The sequence below is a fragment of the Schistocerca cancellata genome, chromosome 6, assembly GCF_023864275.1.
Source record: "Schistocerca cancellata isolate TAMUIC-IGC-003103 chromosome 6, iqSchCanc2.1, whole genome shotgun sequence".
Lineage (NCBI taxonomy): Eukaryota > Metazoa > Arthropoda > Insecta > Orthoptera > Acrididae > Schistocerca > Schistocerca cancellata.
Window position 1 is genome coordinate 668,210,129 of NC_064631.1, and position 13,522 is coordinate 668,223,650.

Consider the following 13,522-nt stretch of genomic DNA (forward strand, 5'->3'; position numbering starts at 1 on the left):
TCAGCCAGTACCTTGTCTCCTATCTTCCAAACTTTACAGAAGCTCTACTGCGAACCTTGCAGAACTAGCACTCCTGAAAGAAAGGATATTGCGGAGACATGGCTTAGCCACTGCCGGGGCGATGTTTCCAGAATGTGATTTTCACTCTGCAGCGGAGTGTGTGCTGATGTGAAACTTCCTGGCGAGGTACTGGCGGAAGTAAAGCTGTGAGGGCGGGGCGTGAGTCGTGCTTGGGTAGCTCAGTTGGTAGAGCACTTGCCCGCGAAAGGCAAAGGTCCCGAGTTCGAGTCTCGGTCCGGCAAACAGTTTTAATCTGCCAGGAAGTTTCGTTATCAGCGCACACACCGCTGCAGAGTGAAAATATCATTCTGGAAACGAGCTGTTTCGCTGCCAAGGATTCCAGGGAACGGAGAGTGCATGGTGCAGGCCTCAGGTAGCGTGGCGTGACTTGCCGAGGCGATATTTCTTCATTCGGCCTGGAGAGTTGGAAGCGGCGCTGAAATTGGTGTTGGTTGTACAAAGCGTCGCTGCTGGCGCGGAAGACGGACGGCGCTGGGAGGCAGCAGGTTTATTACTCGCCGGAGCGGCGGCGCGTCTGACGAACAACCCCGGGACCAGCTGTCCCCGTCCGTGCGCCTCTGGTCTGACAGACAGAGCAGCACCTTCCCCCACCCTGCCGGCGCTACCTTGTTGCTTCGCGGAACAATACAAGCGCCGACACTGGCGGGGCGCAGACGCCTGACGAGTAGGAAGCCAGGAAGTAATAAGGTGCTTTCGTATAACGACAGATGACGCTCCGTAGAGAACACCATCTAGTACGGCGCCTATATAGTGAATGGTTTGGCTTGTATACTAGTGATGCAAAAGCTGCTGGTGAGTAAGTCAAACATCAAGATTGCTCTCCTACAAAAATGAATAATTTCCCATTAATATGACGCTGTCTGTTTTCAGATGTGGTTCATCAGACACCTTAAATAGCGATGCGGCCGATATATTTGATACCCACTGCGTAACTTTCTCTTTACTGAAACCACATTCAATCTCTGTGGAGAAATCACTCAGCCAGCCAGTTGCTAATAATTAGTTAATAGATCGATCAAGCTTTCGACATCTCTAAGGATCTCCTCATCAGAAAGAAATTTGTCTAACCCTATATAGTACATAGAAAATTATGTCTGACAGAAACATTAAAAAAGTTATAATGTCGTAACGTGAAGGTTAATTACGTAAAATTTCAGTGCCAACAGGCAATGGCTAAAATTACGAGCAGACATGCTCAGGCCAAAAATTGAAAATGTTCCAGCGTTTGGTACGTATTGTGCCGGCTACTGGGCGCGGACAGTGTCATATGCCAATTTGAGATAATACAAAAGGAATGAACTAATTAAACAACAGCTAATTATAAAACTGTATAGAAAAGAACTTTATGAATTTTTGAAACTACAAAGTAGTCAAGTAAAGGAATTACTACTGAGAGCCATCTCTTAGGCTTTGTCAGCCCGTCATGCTGATGGCATAGTTTGCCACTGAAAGCAATATAGTTGTCTTTTACTACTATTCTTGGCAAACGGATTTGGTCAGTGATTTCCTCACCAGAAATATCTTTATTAAAAGTACGTAGGTTTTTTTTCGGCGACGTTAATAGTTGTTTCAACAGGTAAGTTAGTATATAGATTCGTAATATCTAGTGAAAACAATTTAGCATCCTGATCGCACTGGAAAGTCAAGCTTTGACGTCTTAACGGAGAAAGGTACGAGGAGAACAGTGCGAAATTCTGGCATGCAGCCGGGAATTGTTTGGCAAATCGTTTTCAGAGACGAAGCTACCTCTTGTTTCAGTGGTCATGTTAATCGCTATAACAAAATTTTGTGGGGTACTGAAAATCCAAGTATCGGTCATGAGCGTGAACGAGCATCCCCAAAGGTAAATGTGTGGTGTGCCGTGACCGCTGCTGGTTTACTTGGCGCATTTTCATTAGTACCCCAACTGTGAACGCGCATGACTGCTTACAAATGCTGAAATAGTTTGTTACGGATATCATGCCCCTACAACTTCGACGCGAGGGGTATGTACAAGATGATGGTGCCAGGCCCCTTTATTCTAGTTCCGTTCGTACTTAACTCGGTCTAACGTTTCCAAACAGTTGGATTGGTTTCGACGGACCGTTGTTATGGCCTCACCCATCTCCGAATCTCACACCCTGTGACTTCTGGTTACACGATATGATAAAGGAGCGTGTGTAATATAAAAGCGAGATATCTCCAAGAACTCAGGGATATAATAAAAGGTGAGATATCCAAAATTTCCCCAGAAATGTGTATTCTGGGACTGAATTATACTGTTGAACGTTGGTTTGAGCTCATTAATGTTCTGGTTGTGAGGAGGAGACTCTGTGTAGCGAAGACTTTGAGTAAATGCTTAATGTCAAACAGTGGTCAGATAACGCATAATCTTGACTCACAGTATATATATTTAAGCAATTCTAAATGCAGTCACTTTCAACAGTGCGCTATTTCATGCTATAATAATGTACATCTTATCTATACAACAGTTATTCACCCACTTCGAAACTTGAAAAGAATAACGAAGAAATGCACACCTAAGAATATCATTGGGTAGGCTGTTCCTGTGTTAAAGAACCTCAGCAGATACACTCTTGTAAAACATGCCGTAACGGAAGTCGATCATTGAGTTCACAGATAATGGCAAGGATTGCTCCCATATAATCGACTTGTAACGAACTGAATCACTGGAATTTGGCAAATGTCCTAATATAACAGATAATTTTAAAACATTAGGCCGTAATTGTTCTCTTTGATTCAGTTAAATTCAGTTCAGTTCAACATCTGAAGAGGGCGACCAGCTGGGAGACAGAATCGTCATGTTTCCTCTGGTGAAGTACACAGCATATGCCAAGTGGAACGGGAAAATGCTACACGTCAGTTTTCGGGACAATCGACACTATGAAAGATTAAGAAGTATATTTGTATATATCTGTGACATATTAAAACTGTGTAGTAAATCGCAAAACCATGTTTACATTTTCAGAGAGACAGTTTATTGCACACAAATCGATTCATAGTAGATGACACGAAACGGAGGTTAGTCTCGGGATTCAGGTATATAAAGTTGTACTTTGATGCTTAGTGGGGAGAGAATGGGATTGTCTTTTATGGAAGAAAGGTAATCTACTCGATCGGCAATTGGTAGAGTGATACAGTTGGCAACAGAATTACAAGTTTCCATGTAAAACTGATGGTGGGCGCAAGGGTTATCTGCACCCAGTGCTACGCACCGGCTGAGCCACGCCTCAAGCGGCTGTGGACTACAAGTGCCTTCTGCAGCCGCGATACACGATGGCCAGTGGCAGCCGCTCTGCGCACTTGCACGTGGAGCATGAACGGAGCAACACCATCATTCGTGCTTAGTACAGCGAGTTTCATCCTAGTTGACATTGAGATTATGGGACTCTGTTTCTTGCTGCATTTTCGTATGGTTGGAGAAAAAAATTGTTCAAATGGCTCTGAGCACTATGAGACTTACATCTGTGGTCATCAATCCCCTAGAACTTAGAACTACTTAATCCTAACTAACCTAAAGACATCACACACATCCATTTTCGAGGCAGTATTCGATCCTGCGACCGTAGTGGTCACGCGGTTCCAGACTGAAGCGCCTAGAACCACGCGGCCACACAGGCCGGGTTTCCTACAACATCAGTAGCCACATCACTCGGTAGTACCACCTCTCTTTACCGTTGTGTACGACGTCGTATCCAATAAACACGACGATGAGCTGCCAGTCTTCAATTGACTTCTTCCTGTTCTTTCGTTTGTTTGGTTGTTTCTTTTTTCGGTTGCTTGTCTTCCACTAGTGTTTGCCTTACTTGTGCTCTTTATGTTCTAGTTTCTTCTGTTCCACTCCTTTTCGCTTTCTCTGTGTTTAATCCACTTTTTATTTTGTGTGCTGGTTAGTCACTGTTGCTGCCCAGCTACAGTCGCCTGCAGCACCACCTGCAATTGATGTAATGCAGTTTCCGAGCCAACAAATGGTGCAACTGCTTGAAATGATGAATCATTTCACAATGGCGCAGACGACGTCAGACGAGATGCCAGTTGCAACGGCAGCGCGACGACCTGCACTGACCGCGTATGTTCCGCCATTTCGAAGAGTTTGATGAAGCGAAGGAAGACTGGTCAGAGTACCTTGCACAGCTCAACACATATATCACAGCTCATCACATACAGGTCACTGACCAACATTCTTATTATTCGGCGGGAGTGACTGTTTACTGCCTGTGTGTTAAACTTCTCCATCATCCAGCGCTGAGCATGAGGACCTGTTGCAGGCGGTTACAACGTGTTATGAGAACAGGGTTGAAGTGACTGCTCCCCGTTACAAATTTAATTACGCTGCGTAAGCAACATTGACAGACATGCCATCAGTGGGTGACTGAACTGAAATGCCTTACTAGTCAGTGTAGATTACAATGTCACTGTGGCAGATATTACAATGATACAACGATTTCCGACTCCGTCATGCACAATTTACCTGACTCTCGAATTCAGGGACTAATTCTTATATATCTAGACCCATTATTGCAATAGGTTCTGCATATTTTAGACTATCAGGATTCCAGCGAAAGTGCAGCAGACAGTTCTGAGGTGGCGTCTGTCCGTTCTGCAGCTAGACACTACAAATAGGCGTTGCAGCCAACTCTCCAACAGCAGCCCGGCTGGTCATAGCTATAGCGCTCACGCAAACACGCGTCGCGTTCGACACATGGTGTGAAGTCGTGTCCTCGGTGGCATACCGCACATGATTACCGATCTTCCACCGCGCATGAAACGATTTTTGTGGCAAACGGGGACATATACAGTCTCTGTGCTTGCAAAAACGTAAGGCACATCTTCTGCTAATCCTTCACACAAATCGAAGTCAGAACAGTGTGTTGTGTGTTTCGAAAGCCCCACGCTGTCGTTAATGCAAAACAACTGTGAAATAGCCATTCGGGAACGGCTCTCCACTAGTCTGCAGTGCTACATGAGGACAACAAACTTCTTGTGTGCCTTACTATCGCTGGACAATCAGTCAAATTGCAATTTGACACTGGAGCTTCATTGACTTTCCTTATCAAGTAGTACTTACGAAATGCTTAACAAACCTAAGTTGTGCTCACCTCGCAATACGCTGGCGGCGCATAACGGGCAAGGCATTCCTGTCTTAGGCACTTGTAACCTTCCCGTAACTTTTCAAAGTTTGACAAAGACAGTAGCATTTTCATTGCTTTCCTCCCGAGTCAGTGCTAATTCACTACTGGCCATAAAAATTGCTACACCAAAAAGAATTGCAGATGATAAACGGTTATTCATTGGACGAATATATTATACTAGAACTGACATGTGATTACATTTCCAGGCCATTTGGGTGCATAGATCCGGAGAAATAAGTACCCAGAACAACCACCTCTGGCCGTAATAACGGCCTTGATATGCCTGCGCATTGAGTCAAACAGAGCTTGGATGGCGTGTACAGGTACACCTCACCATGCAGTTTCAACACGATACCACAGTTCATCAACAGTAGTGACTGGCGTATTGTGACGAGCCAGTTGCTCGGCCACCATTGGCCAGACGTTTTTCAATTGGTGAGAGATCTGGAGAATGTTCTGGCCAGGGCTGCAGTCGAACATTTTCTGTATCCAGAAAGACCCATACAGGACTTGCAACATGCGGTCGTGCATTATCATGTTGAAATCTAGGGTTTCGCAGGGATCGAATGAAGGGTAGAGCCACGGGTCGTAATACATCTGAAATGTAACGTCCACTGTTCAAAGTGCCGTCAATGCTAACAAGAGGTGACCGAGACGTGTAACCAATGGCACCCCATACCATCACGCAGGGTGATACGTCAGTATGGCGAAGACTAATACACGCTTCCAATGTGCGTTCACCGCGATGTCGCTAAACACGGATGCGACCATCACAACGCTGTAAACAGAACCTGGATTCCTCTGAAAAAATGACGTTTTGCCATTCGTGTACCCAGGTTCGTCGTTGAGTACACCATCGGAAGCGCTCTATTCTGTGATGCAGCGTCAGGGATAACCGCAGCCATGGTCTCCGAGCTGACAGTCCATGCTGCTGCAAAGGTCGTCGAACTGTCCGTGCAGATGGTTTTTTGTCTTGCAAAAGTCCCCATGCGTTGACTAATGGATCGAGACGTGGCTGCACGATACGCTACAGCTTTGCGGTTAAGATGCCTGTCATCTCTACTGCTAGTGATACGAGGCCGTTGGGATCCAGCACGGCGTTCCGTATTACCCTCCTGAACCCACCGATTCCGTATTCTGCTAACAGTCATTGGATCTCGACCAACGCGAGCAGCAATGTCGCGATACGATAAACCGAAATCGCTGTCGTCTCCGTTCCGACATTTATCAAAGTCGGAAACGTGGTGGTACGCATTTCTCCTCCTTACACAAGGCATCACAACAACGTTTCACCAGGCAACGCCGGTCAACTGCTGTTTGTGTATGAGAAATCGGTTGGAAACTTTCCTGATGTCAGCACGTTTTAGGTGTCGCCACCGGCGCCAACCTTGTGTGAATGCTCTGAAAAGCTAATCGTTTGCATATGACATCATCTTGTATCTGTCGGTTAAATTTCGCGTCTGTTGCACGTCATCTTCGTGGTGTTGCAATTTTAATGGCCAGTAGGGTATTTATGGACTCGACTCTTTTGTTTGGATTACGCACTCTGGACAATGAACTTTGTGTTTCTACCTTTGATCCTCAGGACACTGTTGTTAAGTTATGTGCAGAACTTCAGGACTATTTTCTAAGGGTTTAGGCAGAGCCAGTAATTATTGTTGCCCATGTCATAATGATGGACAATACACAGCCACGTTTTGTTAGTTCTCCTCCTGTCCCTCAGGCTCTTCAAGAAGAAGTGGCTCAAAAATTTGCTGCTTTGCAAGACAGTGGCGTTGCAGCACCCAGTATTGCCAGTCAGTGGGCGTCTCGTCTTGTTATTCCAAAGAAGCCGTCCGGAAGACTCCAGTTGTTAGTAAATTTCAAGAAAATTCTGAATCCTCAAACAGTCATTGACAGTTATCTTTCGGCGCTCCTGGAAAGGCTGATGGATAAATTGGGTGCCGGTCGTTACTTTCCCAAAATTTTTGCACGACGCTTACTTGCAGATCTCTCTCGATTAACAGTCGCATGAAGTCTTTGTCATTAACACTCATCTATGTCTCTTCAAATTTTTGAGAGTTCCGTTTGACAGTGCTTCCATAGATAAAATATTTCAGCGCATTCTGAAGAAGGTGACTGCGAACCTTGATTTCAGTTCGAATTATTTACATGACGTTTTCGTCTCAGGTCGCACTCCTCAAGAACATATCAGCAATCTTTGCACACTAGTTGAGTGTTATTTTCAGCTGGTCTTAAGTGTAACAGAGACGAATATGTGTTTCTTCAGAAGGAACTTGAGTACTTATGACACGTAATTAATAGCCAGGGTGTTGATCTCTTGCAATCAGATTTGTTCGCTATCCATTACCTTCCACCCCCACGTATTGTGCAGGTGCTCAGTCTGTGTTAGGGAAGCTCATACACTATAGAGGGCCGTCCCGAGAGTAATGTTGCTATTTTTATTGGTGGATACTACAGGAAGTACACAAATCACAACAGCACGGCTAAGTAGAGCAATATTTCAGCTGCAGATTGTTATTTTTCCACAAAGTCACCGCCGGCCACGGTGGCCGTGCGGTTCTAGGCGCTCCAGTCCGGAGCCGCGCTGCTGCCACGGTCGCAGGTTCGAATCCTGCCTCGGGCATGGGTGTGTGTGATGTCCTTAGGTTAGTTAGGTTTAAGTAGTTCTAAGTTCTAGGGGACTGATGACCACAGCAGTTGAGTCCCATAGTGCTCAGAGCCATTTTGAACCACAAAGTCACCATCACCGATTATGCAATTTTTCCAACGATGAACCAGAGCCCACATGCTGCTCCTGTAAAGATCAAAACTAGCCGATGCTAACCACATACTTACAGCTTTGAAAGCAGCATCCGAGTCTTGATAATGTTCGCCACATAGTCCATCTTTCAGAGGCCCAAAAAGATGGAAATCTGAAGACGCTAAATCGGATGAGGTAAGACAGTCCACTGTTGCAATAAGCTCCACGGTCGCGAAACTGGCATATTTCAGAGGCCCAAAAAGATGGAAGTCTGAAGACGCTAAATCGAATGAGGTAAGACAGGCCACTGTTGCAATGAGCTGCACGGTCGCAAAACTGGTATGGGGCCTGTGTTCCAGGTCAAAGTTGATCTTCTTCTCTGGCCTTAACCTGGAAATTCCGGCTTTCAGCTTAGTGTCGTCTTGTAGCATGACGAATTGAAAGTTTCTGCAGGCTTTAGGACTTTTAGAAGAACAACCCTGGCTATGCCAGAAGTCTGCGCACATCACCTTGCCTGCAGAAGGCTGTGTCTTGAATTTCTCCTTTTGATCCTAAGTGCAAGGCGGCGCGTGGGTAGGAGCAGGAGCAGGAGAAATACAGGGTGTTACAAAACGGTACGGCCAAACTTTCAGGAAACATTCCTCACACACAAAGAAAGCAAATATGTTATGTGGACATGTGTCCGGAAACGCTTACTTTCCATGTTAGAGCTCATTTTATTATTTCTCTTCAAATCACATTAATCATGGAATGGAAACACATAGCAACAGAACGTACCAGCGTGACGTCTAACACTTTGTTACAGGAAATGTTCAAAATGTCCTCCGTTAGCGAGGATACATGCATCCACCCTCCGTCGCATGGAATCCCTGATGCGCTGATGCAGCCCTGCAGAATGGCGTATTGTATCACAGCCGTCCACAATTCGAGCACGAAGAGTCTCTACATTTGGTACCGGGGTTCCGTAGACAAGAGCTTTCAAATGCCCCCATAAATGAAAGTCAAGAGGGTTGAGGTCAGGAGAGCGTGGAGGCCATGGGATTGGTCCGCCTCTACCAATCCATCGGTCACCGAATCTGTTGTTGAGAAGCGTACGAACACTTCGACTGAGATGTGCAGGAGCTCCATCGTGCATGAACAACATGTAGTGTCGTACTTGTACAGGCACATGCTCTAGCAGCACAGGTAGAGTATCCCGTATGAAATCATGATAACATGCTCCATTCAGCGTACGTGGAGGAACTGGGAGCCAAATCTAGACATCACCAACAATGCCTGCCCAAATGTTCACAGAAAATCTGTTTTGATGACGTGGTTGTACAATTGCGTACGGATTCTCGTCAGCCCACACATGTTGATTGTGAAAACTTACAATTTGATCACGTTGGGATGAAGCCTCATCCGTAAAGAGAACATCTGCACTGAAATGAGGATTGACACATTGTGGGATGAACCATTCGCAGAAGTGTACCCGTGGAGGCTAATCAGCTGCTGATAGTGCCTGCACACGATGTATACGGTAGGGAAACAACTGGTTCTCCCGTAGCACTCTCCATACAGTGACGTGGTCAACGTTACCTTGTACAGCAGCAACTTCTCGGACGCTGACATTACGGTTATCGTCAACTGCACGAAGATTTGGCTCGTCCATTGAAGGTGTCCTCGTCGTTCTAGGTCTTCCCCAGTCGCGAGTCATAGGCTGGAATGTTCCGTGCTCCCTAAGACGCCGATAAATTGCTTGGAACGTCTGCCTGTCGGGACACCTTCGTTCTGGAAATCTGTCTCGATACAAACGTACCACGCCACGGCTATTGCCCAGTGCTAATCCATATATCAAATGGGCATCTGCCAACTCCGCATATGCAAACACTGCACTGACTGCAAAACCACGTTCGTGATGAACAGTAACCTGTTGTTGCAACGTACTGATGCGCTCGATGCTAGTACTGTAGAGCAATGAGTCGCATGTCAACACAAGTACCGAAGTCAACATTACCTTCCTTCAATTGGGCCAACTGGCGGTGAATCGAGGAAGTACAGTACATACTGACGAAACTAAAATGAGCTGTAACATGGAAATTAAGCGTTTCCAGACACATGTCCACATAACATCTTTTCTTTGTTTGTGTGTGAGGAATGTTTCCTAAAAGTTTGGCCGTACCTTTTTGTAACACCCTGTATATGTCGGTACTGTACGGAAGTAAAAGTGGTTTAGTTGTGCAAAAAACAAGTTAATACATGGTTAGATAACTTGCAATGAGGTTCGATGGTGAGATCCGTCGTATGTAGAGCAAAGCTGAAGTGAAGTGTCCCAGCCATCTGCTCTTGATAAAATGGGCAGAATCTGTAGCGGAGCTCGTAGAGCTCCACAGCACCGGCTAGAGGGCGCTGTCGTCGGTGTCTGGGGGTAGTGCCAACTTGAGAAACTCTGCCGTGGCATCGTTGCTATTGATAGCACACTCCATTGACAGAGAATTCGCATGTCGCCAATCCATGGATTGTCTTTTGCATTCCAGCTATTTGTCTTCTGTAAGCATCCGCGGAACCCATCTCGCACAGACTGTGCCTCACATGGCTCACGTCTAATGTATCGTCTCCATACACCTTTAACAAGCGTCCAAGGATTTAAATCAGCGCAATTTCGTCAGCCGTGAAGAATTCAGTCATACATCGCTGTTTTATGCGCTCGTCCACATAAGACCCAATTTTGGAGTACTCCTATGCTGGTTCCAACTGCCGCAAAACAGCGGAATCACCTGCAAAAGAAAGAGGAAGGTCAAAATATTAGCACTAAACCAACGGTAACTGGCGCGGACATCCAAAGTCACGACAAAAAAAGAAGGCATTAATGTCGGAACGACCCTCGTAAATCCAATTTAGTCCTAAAGCCGCTCAGATCGCGGCTCCATTAGAACCCCTGCGCAGGAACGATGTTTCTTTCCCTGCATGAGTATTAGTCTGCTGCCTAGAACACGGATTGCTTAATGATCGCTGCCTTGTTCATTTTGGTCCACCAAAACCTGTCGTATTAGCTATGGATGTTTCCTCTAACGACGTCGGTGCTTCGAAGTTGTTGAACAATTACTCACACATTTAAAAAGAGGTTCTCACCATTGTCTGCGGTGTCACTAAGTTTCACCAGTATCTTCTTGGTAGAGAATTTACTAGGTGACTGACCATGAGCCTCTACAATCTTTGTTTAGCATTTCTCAGTCAGCCCCAACTCGCACAGAGCAGAAGGTGACACGTTGGGCTGTTCTTTTGTCCAACTGCCAGCATGAGACTGTGTATCGGCCTACTTCAAAGCATGCAAACGCACATCTCTTTCTCTCCCTCCTATTTGTTCAGGTTCAACTTACAACGAGTCCTCTGTTGGAACTCTGCTCCACAAAAACGCAGATCCTTTCGATAGTTTTCCGCTTAATCACCGGAAAACTGGACAGGCCACAGGAGCGAATCATGATCTGCAGATTCTGTATCACTACATGCGCACTGGCTGGCCACGTTCAGCGAGACAAATTCGTCGCTCCGCGGTTCACCGATATTTTGCATGTCGGCACGCCCTTGTAGTTCACCAACGTATTAGTTTGCCTTGACCAGTAGTGACCAGTCACATGTTGCGGCTACACAGGCCCTCCAGCGCGACGTGCTCCCTTTGCTACACCATGGTCACGGGGACATCGCTTGCACCAAGCAGTTGGAGCGACGTCATTGCACTTGGCACGATCTGGATGTGCAAATTGAACCGTTGACATCTTAGTGCCTAGCCTCTACTGAATATCAGTCAGCCCCGCTTCAGCAGTTCCTTGAATGGGCCGAACTTCAAGTTCCCTTACACATGTATTTATCTTGTCCTTACTGAAACACACGTTGGCTCACCGTCAAAAATGGTTCAAATGGCTCTGAGCACTATGGGACTTAACTTCTAAGGCCATCAGTCCCCTAGAACGTAGAACTACTTAAACCTAACTAACCTAAGGACATCACACACGTCTTTGCCCGAGGCAAGATTCGAAACTGCGACCGGGCTCACCGTCGTTGACACTTTCTACGAAATGCCCTTCGTTGTTCATATGCATTCCAATACGGCTCGTTCCACGACCCACGCCTTGTCGTGGATCGTTTGCCTCGAGGGAATTTTCTGAAGTCATTGTCACTGACAACGGATCTCAATTTGTTACAGTCGATTTTTACCCGTTTTGCACTACCTCCAGCACCAATAAAAACACAAGTGCATCGTTCCACCCATAATCCAACGCCAAGGCTGAACGGTTCGTACGAACATTTGCTCAACAGTTGAACAAACTTTATGCCTCTTACAGCCGGGATCTAGCTCTGTTGCCGTTTTTGTTTTCCTACCTGTTCCAGCCATGTGAAAGGTCATCGTTGGTGGAGTCGTTACATGGACAGTGCGACTGCATCTTGCTTCAGTTGCTGCACACGCCACGCAGGAGGTGCCCACTCCGACCAGACAGGGAAACCATCACAAAAACAGTATGGTCCTTTTCAGATTGTATGGTGGACTGAGGTGCTGGAAGCGAGAAACCATTACAAGACATTTTTGAAATTCTGTGTTTCTCCTGCAGGGACCGAGTAGAGACGCCACCAGAATAAAATTCGCCGTTGTCAATTACTTGGTCCTGCAGCAGGCTTTGCACATTTAAATTCTATGTATGCCTGGACGCGGTGACCCTCGCTGCACCCAGCTCATGTGGGCCGTAGGTGCCGGTTCTGGATTCGATGGAAATCAACGCCTTTTCACGGTCATCGCCGTCTCGACAGGCACCGTCGTCTCGGAATGGGGCCGTCTTCCGTGCAACTCTCCTAAATGCAGCTTCAGGTTTCTCTGCAGATATCTCGTCGAAATGACTCAGTCTTCGCTTGCTGTTCTGCCTCTGGTTGTGGGTACGCGAACCTTACCCGGTTTCTTGCTTACTGTTGCTGGTCAGGCTCAGGGCTTATGTAGGGGTGTGGAACGGAGCTCGATCGGTATTAATCTTAGTTTCGCCTCCCGTCTCTTCATTGTCCACTCGCGTGATACAGTTGGCAATGGAATACCAAGATTCCGTCTGATTTCGATAGCAGTGGCGTGGGATCTTCTTTATTTATTTATTTCGTTAACAGTAAAGAGTAATCTACCACTTTGAATTGCAAGGTGCTTTAGATGCTTCTAAATCTGACAACAAATGCTTCTTATTATTACAATCTCATAGGTATGTAGTCTTTAATGCTACTTTAAATAATATAAGGGACACTACCTGCAAAATAAACGTAAAATTAGTTTGGATTCCGTAGAAATATTGGAACACGTGAGGCAATACTGACCTTACGACTTATCTTAGAAGAAAGATTAAGGAAAGGCAAACCTACGTTTCTAGCATTTGTAGACTTAGAGAAAGCTTTTGACAATGTTGACTGGAATACTCTCTTTCAAATTCTAAAGGTGGCAGGGGTAAAATACAGGGAGCGAAAGGCTATTTACAATTTGTACAGATACTAGACGGCAGTGATAAGAGTCGAGGGGCATGAAAGAGAAGCAGTGGTTGGCAAGGGAGTGAGACAGGGT

At 46.0% G+C, this 13,522-nt stretch overlaps 1 non-coding gene across 1 annotated transcript; it reads left to right on the forward strand.

The window, feature by feature from the left end:
• Positions 1-227: 227 nt before the first annotated feature.
• Positions 228-302, forward strand: Trnas-cga (transfer RNA serine (anticodon CGA)). Its single transcript has one exon. It is a non-coding gene; the product is annotated as a tRNA-Ser (tRNA).
• The last annotated feature ends 13,220 nt before the right edge of the window (positions 303-13,522 follow it).